The 9,122-nt window shown below is 36.3% G+C and overlaps 1 protein-coding gene across 1 annotated transcript in view; it reads right to left on the reverse strand.

Annotated features, from left to right (window-relative positions):
- The window catches only part of LOC124282415 (SKI family transcriptional corepressor 1 homolog-B-like), a 39,260-nt gene extending 33,978 nt beyond the window's left edge, over positions 1–5,282 (reverse strand). Inside the window, exon 1 of the mRNA XM_046718404.1 lies at positions 5,144–5,282. The gene's annotated coding sequence lies outside the window, so the exon portion shown is untranslated. The remainder of the gene's footprint in view (positions 1–5,143) is intronic.
- Between the last annotated feature and the right edge of the window lie 3,840 nt (positions 5,283–9,122).

Consider the following 9,122-nt stretch of genomic DNA (forward strand, 5'->3'; position numbering starts at 1 on the left):
TCTAGAGAATGTTACCACGCCTTCGAAGGCAGTTGTTACAAACACATCGAGTCTCATGTTTCGATTTCCACGACCACATCAACGCAAGTTATAACAAAGGATTTAAACCACTATTCATTTGTTGTGTATTCATCAACGTCTAATTTTTCTCTACACTTGGAAAGTCATGTCGGTCATATATAGGAGAAAAAATAGACTGAATGAAGATGGTAACATCAGTAGGATCAATGTATAATTTCGACTTTCATGTTCAATGCAAGATTTTCATGTTTTCAACGCCAGGAGTCGTTTTTTCAAAGTTTGCATATCTTGTTTCATAAACTGTCAGTAGGGCAAGTATCATGTATAAAAGATTCACAACAGTCCAAGATGGGTTGGCAAAATACAGGCCGAGATAATTAATTGTTCCGGGTCATATATCATTTTGTCCACCATCAGATTGTCAGAAGATGTTTCAAACAAAGGACACGAAATTAAAACCTCTGCAAACACGTTTCATCTCATCAACAGCACAATCGAACACCGAGTTTTTTAATCGTTTTAATATCCTCGAGGCCAAGTGGCTCTTCAATGTTCAATTCACAAGAGTCGGGTTGTACCAATGTGGAAATCAAATAGCGCAGAAGCTGCAAGACCTGAAGGCCAGTAAAATGTCAGAGAAAATTAATTGCTGACATGTACCCTTCTTCCATGATATATCATGTCTCACTTGGTTAACCCAGCAGCCTCCTACCCCCCCCCCCCCTCGCTCCTACAACCACCCTAGCTACCACCCCCAGTGAAGACAAAACTAAGGGTCACTGACAGACCATTGTTATTAGGGGGAGAAATACACGATGGTTTTAATAACACACTTGTGCAGTTTTTACAGTTTTAACATAATGCTTCCGAGCAATTTGTTTCAAGAAAAAAATAACTGATCAAAATGTGGCATTTGTTAATATGAGCATAGAACCGTAAGAAATATCCCCAAACGTTTTAATCTGTCTCACGTTCGCCAGGCAAAGTGTGTATACTGATACATGGAATGACGTGACCAAATGTGAATTTCTTGAAATATCTTGGTGTTTTTTTGGTGCCATTGCATGCACATATCACGTGAGTGTGAATATGATTTTGAAAGCTACAGAACCATTTTGTTCGAATAGTTACGTACGATTAAATATCGCACACTCCAAAACAATTTCAATATAAGTATGATTATGATTATGAAAGTTACAGTCCTGTTTTGATTGAATATTTACATATGATTTAATATCACTAACTCAAAAACAATTTTAATATGAGTATGATTATGATTATAAAAGTTACAGAACCGTTTTGTTCGAATATTTACATATGATTTAATATCACATACTCAAAAACAATTTCAATATGATTATTATTATTATGAAAGTTACCGTTTTGCACGTATATCTATAAATGATTTAATATCACAGACTCAAAAACGATTGCCATGTGTATATGGTTATGATTGTGAAAGCTATAGAACCGTTTTGCACGTATATCTAAATCTGATTCAATATCACACACTCAAAACGTTTAAAACAATTTCAATATCAACATGATTATGATTTTGAAAGCTACAGAACCGTTTAGCACGTATATCTATCATTTAATATCACATACTCACATACTAAAAATATTCATGTAATATGTAATATCGAAGTGTTCATATCCAAAAAGGTCTGTTTGTGCGTTCGTGTGATACAAGACATTTGGTAGACGATTGTCGCAGTATAATTTCATAGGAGATCTGTAACTGCTCCATTGTTAATAACACTATTTGCTACTCACTTAGCACTCTACTGTTTACCTCAACAGCGTTAAATACAAGGCCATAAAACAGCATTTGAATCTTGCGGTTAACAACTAAATCGCATGTGTTGATTCTGTTTCCAAAACAGAAATAAACACGAATTTATCATTTTACCAATCAAACGTTTGCCTCAAGAACGTAACTGACAGGTGGACTACATGTACCATCTTTGTGATTGTCATCATTAATTATATCTATTTAAAGCACGTTTTCTATCATAAAAGTTATGTTGGTTGGCTTCTTTTTACGAAGGATTATAAAGGATTGGATTATAAAGGATTGGATTATTTGAAACTGTTTTCTATCAAACATAATTTGCTCGAGTCAGACCTCGTTAAAATCGAAACCAGTGCAGGGCAACATTCATAGACAAACATACGTTGCCAAGAGTAATACGCTTTGCTGTATAAATATTGAACTGATTAAACATTTACAATATTAAGTAACGTTATGTTGGTAAGCGTTAATTAGAATTATGAATGACTCATATTTACAGCACATCGACAAATTGCCAAAATTAAATCAAATTAACTACAGTTGTGAAAAAACGAAGCCTGCAGTGTTATTTCCTTAATTATTCATGTAAAGTAACACATTTCAGTCTATAGTGACTGGAAATGAAGAGAATTTCTAAAATATAACCTAATTGCTTTTACTGATATTTATCATTTATCTCGTTTTCCAATCGAGGAAGTAAGAAGGAACATTTAAAACATGACTTCGGTACTCAGGAAAAAATGAAATTCTTTAATAATTCATTCCACCATTTCCCGAGTTACATTAGCATTATGTCCAGTTTATAGCTTGGGGTTTGATTTATTACAATAAAAATTACGTTATATGACTTGTATTTGAATTACAAGTATGTTGATAGTTAACCAAAACCACCAGGACATATATTTTATATGTCATATTTGTTACATGTTTCGATGTTAATAAGTGTAAAGTATATGGCGGTAGCGTAACATAACTTTACATATGTGACTAGGCTTTGCGTGTGTTTGTGATGCGTGCCACCTTTGGGGAAGGATGCGTCCACCTTTTCGCGAACACCCGGTGTCATCACTGTTTGATAGTGATTCACAAACACGTCCTCGTAATATATTCGCAACCGTATAGTGGTGTTCCCATAAACTGAAATAATCGAAGAGACCAAACAACCAAGCAATCGAACACATTTTCTCATAATCGAACACAAAATATTTGGAACTATTGATTTAGTGCTTGAAACACTTGACGATGGAACTTATCTTAGAAGTTGTGAGGGCCTGAAAACGTGTTTAATTCTTAGAAAACTCACTTCACTTACTGAAAAGTCCTGACTGAATATTTCTTGAAGACTCTAGGATGTTTATGTTCATGATATATTAGTCATCACTTTAAAGTAGCAAGTTGAATCATTTTACATTGGATGGGAAATTTGCATATGCAATTTGCAGTTTGTAAATAAAACAAAAAACAACAGAGAACCACGTCATATCTAAAAATGGATATCGTTTTGTCGCATGTATTTAAATCACATTGAAATCTGCTATGGCTACAAACATACACATTGAGGTTGCAGGAGAAGGAAGATATGAGGTGGTCACCAACAGCTGAAATAACTATCACTAACGCTACTAAACAAAATCATTGACGGGTATTTAACCCGATGAATCTAAATACTAGTAATAAACATATATAGTGTGTTCAATGTCACTTGGTGAGATAAGTGCTTGTTCTTGCGACATGGTGTGTATTTCAAGTATGAACCCCTCGTCTAAATATGACTTGATTCACATACGCGATTGTTGCATCATTTTTTTATGCTTAGAAGAATAATCTTATCTAGCAATTTGAGCATGTCGTAAAATAGAACAGGTACATAACTAAATAGTCTGAATGACATCATCTGATGTGAAGTCGACGTAATTTAAAATAACGTAAACTAAAATACATTTGACGTTTGTTAATGACCAATGTACAAATAAACTGTAGGGCAAAGTAATATACACCCGAGTTTGATGGTGGCTACAATTGAAACAAACAAGGATACGTTATTCGGCGGTGATGTATTTCAAAAGGGTGTCGTGGTTATGTTTTGGACCTTAAGTGTGGCGTTTTCATTTCCTGTTTTCATGTTAATAACGTCTTTTTGTTCATTTTTAATTTTTAAGTGTATACCTTCTAATGCCAGACAGTTTATCTTCTTCAAAAGCATTACCTGACAAGCGTATCCAATTGGTTTTTACAATCCAGCAGACTCCATGCTATTTGGAATGCGGGCACTAAAGATAATGATTTATTACTTTTGAAAATCGAAATCATTATACGTTTTAGGATCTTTTGTTGAATCAGTAAGTTTAAGTTTTGCTAAATATGATCAACTATCCTGCTAAGTGGTTCAATTCTGATGCAAAGAGTAAACAACATACCATGGATTTGATATTTAAGAATGTAAACAAATTTGTACTGTCGTGTGTGCCCGATAGAATGTGTGAAACAAATATTGATATGACGTTAACACAATAGGGCAACACCTAAAACCAACCTGGAAAAAAATACAATTGGATGACAGCGCCGGACTTCCTTAAGCTTTAATGAGCATTTTCAGAAGCAGTTAAGGAGTTCAGTACACCAGTGTATCGGGTTCTCGAGATATTGAACATTATATCGTGTTTGAAAAATTGTATCATATTAACAAAAATAGCAAGGTTATCGTGTCATATGAGAAATATTAATGATTAAGTTCTTTGTTGATTTAATGATTATTAGAATATGTAGAGGTAGGCTCAGCTTTGCATGAAATTTGATAATAATGACACCAGTTAAACATTTCAATCGGCTATCGCCGGGATATTTAATCTGGTTAAGGAACATATTAGTATCTTAAATGGCAATGTTGACATTATCCATATGGAATATTGCTGTATAACTTATTCTTTGTTAGGTACATATCATTACAAAACATAACTCTTTAAAATATATTTTGAAAAAATATTTCTAAGAGGATATTGTAACTGATTACAATTATATAAATGCCTATATGTGGCTTAAAAGGAGGCTCCCGGCACGCCTATATATGCATTTCTTATAAGAAACATTTAAATACCAAAATACCAAAACATATATTTGGTTATTGCGATTAAAAGTAAAAATGACATCATTAATGAAATGATACACGTTAAGAGTAATTGAGTTTTGATAAATTACAACAGAAACCGCAGATCCTGCAATGTGTACTTATTTGAACAAAAAGTTCATTGATACGTTATCACTTTGTGATGGAGTGTACGTGAATTAGACTTCTTATCAAATTTGAACAAATACATGCAAAAATCTTACTTGGGTCCGAGTCTGTCCCTTCCCCAGGTGTGAGGACCGGTTAACTGCCGATATCGTCACGGCAACGAAAGTCCATCTGTCGCGCAGCAATATCTAAATCGTCAGTCGAAACAGATTGGAAGCTGCAAACACTAAAACGGACAAGGAATAATATGATGTCAGCTAACGGCACCTCCTCTGGGGGTTATAACAACTCATTAACAAAGTGGTTTCAATTTCATCAACCAATGAGAGTGAGCGATTTCATATTGAAAGCCACGTGACATGTATCCCGCAGAGAATACAATATTATTGATCGAGCAGACGACAGGAAGGTTGTCGACTTTCGAACCGTGAAATGGGAGGGATTAAAATTTGATGAGTAAGTAATTAATTAGGGTGACGAACGTTTCTTTGCTCTTTTGTGGGACGATGTGATTGCTCTGATACTGGCTACGGTACTAGAATTGCATACTGTTCGTCTAATTTGTCAGCCGGAAAATGTAGAATCTTTCCATCAGTACTTTAGCCGGCATTAGTGACACGAACAACCCTCTCTCATGCGAAATTTAAGACTTTTGTTTTGTGAAGCGAGTCGTCTAGGATTATTCGTAGGTGTATAAAGACACTGCTTTGAAGCAGCTGAATGCGTTATGATTCCTTTAGAGAATGTAGTAAATCAATCAAAAGTCGTACGTCTCTTGAAGTTCTAACACGACAGACAGAAGAAGGCACGGCGCCGTATGAAACAACGCGCTCATGTGAACGTAAACAAAGACAAATTAACCTCCTTCACGCCGAAGACCCGGGTTCGATTCCCCATATGGATACAATGTGTGAAGCCCATTTCTGGTGTCCCCCGTCGTGATATTGCTGGAATATTGCTAAAAGCGGCGTAAACCCTTACTCACTCGTTTAAGGTACCCAGTCATCTGAAACGCCGCAATGCAGAGTTGCGTCCCTTCCGGCACACCAGGAACCTATGATAGTGACAAACGAACATAGGATATGTAAAATGCGTAAATTGAATGTAATGAAGATGAGTATCATTTTCTTTGTATATGTCCAGCCTATTATTTGTTGAGAAATAAGTATATTAAGAGCTACTACTTTGTACATCCATTTATAAATTCAAATCCCTTTTAACCAATTCTAGTAAAGTAAAATGTAGAAAGATTATGTATGTATATCTATTACGCTACCACATACAGAAAACATTACATTCTTAAAAATTCTACTAACTGATCAATTGTTATTCAATGTATTTGTACTATAGGCCTGAGGCCTCCTGAGTACGGAAATAAATAAATAAAGATAAAAGAAAGTTAGTGGGTCCAAATCATGGTTCGCCCCGATTCAAAGCGTGCAAATGTTTGCCCCTGACTGCCCACGCATCCCAAAATTAGCAAAACTGTGTCAAAGAGAAACACAAGTAGTGGTCCTTGATGTAATTTGTTCAAATAGCTATGTTTGCCCGGGCGTTGAATATCATATCATACAATATGATATGATATGATATATCATATACCCTACCATGTTATGCCATACTGTGCTCTAGAGATCAAGGTATAATTAAATGAGAATACACTGAAACGACATTGACAGGGATTCAAACACACGAGGAAAATCTATTACCATAGATGGCTAAACCACTATTTGACAAGACAATAGATCACTAGATGCATAGACAGACAATTAACACAGCTGTGTCAAATTATCACACGGGAGTTAATTAACTCAACGAGAGGGATAGACTAACAACTAGTCTCTGAAATGAACATATTTTACTGAAAAAAAGTTCTTAGTAAAAAAATATATATATATAATGAAAAGGAGCCCTGAGACTTTCTTCATTTTCAGAAGCTGTGGAAATCTAGACTTGCTACATTTTCTAGACTTGCGTGGGCTTTCTTGGATATATTTGCTTCAGTGTCTGTATGACAGACTACGAGAGGGTGTAACCTCGGTTTATCTATATTAGTTAGGATGAAATGAACACTGAAGGCCTGCCCCTAAATTATGAAAGTTGGACAATGAATAAAACCCTAGTGTTACATAATAAAGTCGTATATACTGAACAACTGAATCCGAGAAATAGATGATACATACACTTGACCAATAGAGTAACTTCACCCACGACAATAAAACGCCACTTGACCTAAAAGAGGCAATCCTGGATAAATTGGTTACCCACGACTTACTAGAAATAAGGGGGATACAATATAACCCTACAGCCACTACGTTTTGATCAGTAGCACCAGAAGTAAGTCAAGATCAAAATTGTCCCTTAATTGCTCAGTAGGGAAACTTCCCCTGTGGCAGTACGGGCCGTTACGGTCCAGAAATGCCTGGCGATGATTACGCTTGAAAGTCCCAAGGGTTTACACCCAGGGACCGACGTTGGAAAGTGCAGCCTCCGCTTGTTGTAAGGATCCCTTAACTGAACCCGAGAACAACTGGAATTGGGTTTTCTGAACTAAGTGAGTGAGTGAGTATGGTTTTACCCTGCCTTTAGCAACATTCCAGCACGGCGGGAGACACCAGAAACATAAGCTACCAGAGGTATCAATAAACATTTACAACCAAGCATGTACAATTCGTAAAGTGGCAAAATTGACCACAAAAATAGGGGAAATTTCTGCACTTACAAGATAATCTCGTGCCCGAAATTCATAGTAACTAAACATTTTCAATGAATGAATAAGCTTGTTTACCTATATGAGATAACGTATATTTGACAATGCATGATGAAAGTATCTAATTAATCAGTTTGTAAAATGTATCGCCAACAAATTCCCTAATGAATTTAAAGATGCCGAAGTCAGCCGAGTGATGCCGACGGTGTGACAACAACGAGCAGGGCAAGGAGTAGCCTTGCTCCAAGACTGTACTGAAGGCTAAGCCCATGGATGTATAGCAATTCTAACCTTTAAATGGGCAAGTCTAGATAAACGAACAGTACACGTGTCTTAGAGGGAGATTGTTTTGGAAATTATCATTTAAACTATAAATGATTACCTTAGAAACTTGTGCAAGTCTAGGGAAGAACCTACGGGGTATTGGACCGTGAAGAACCTTGTACGACCCAGTGGCAGCAAGCTCGGTTCACCTACATGTTCAAGACTCGCAGAAGCCGAAGGTGCAATAAATATGAATTAATTATCAATCTTAAATCCCAGATTACATCAGTATTAGTAAGTGAGTGAGTATGGTTTTACGCTGCTTTTAGCAATATTCCAGCAATATCACGGCGGGGGACACCAGAAATGGGCTTCACACATTGTATCCATGTCGGGAATCGAACACGGGTCTTCGCTTTAACCACTAGGCTACCCCACATCAGTATTAAGTTGAACAAGTTGAATACATGACACGTTTTATGAAGAACAACTTCAATCTTTTTATTCTTTATATTCAGAGCGTATTCTTGCAAGTCGTTTCCTTAAACGTCTATCATCCTTAATCTAGACTCGCCTAGTGTATGGATAGAATTACTATGCGCCCATTGCATTATAATTCAGTACAGCTTTAAAGCAAGGCTAGTTTAAGACTAACACGATACATTTACATTGCTATCTAAAGTAACTCCAGAGAGGATCGCTAATGTGATACTTATTACTAGCATTACAGTGGTGAAGTATTTTAATGGGTGAAGCCATCCGTTAGGGGAATAGGATCTAGGCAGATGGATCCAACATTCCGGAGGCTTAGACACACCAGTGTGCTCTTACCTGCAGACAACCATTAGAGATATCTGCCAAACGCAGATACCATTGTACGATCCCGAGTATATCATATGCACGTGCTTATGAATCACCATCGTATGATGAAGATACCAGGTGTTACCAGCAGTGTGCGAAATAGTTTTTAATTTTGCTAGCCAGTCGCTCTAGCTGTGCCTGAAAGTTACAAGCACACAAAATAATTCACAAGCCCGAAATTTGAATGTAGACACGGGTTTCATTTTTAAGCTGCTAATATGAAGAACATTTTTATCATG

This window comes from Haliotis rubra, unplaced genomic scaffold (genome assembly GCF_003918875.1).
Source record: "Haliotis rubra isolate DU_JTF1 unplaced genomic scaffold, ASM391887v1 Scf3, whole genome shotgun sequence".
NCBI lineage: Eukaryota > Metazoa > Mollusca > Gastropoda > Lepetellida > Haliotidae > Haliotis > Haliotis rubra.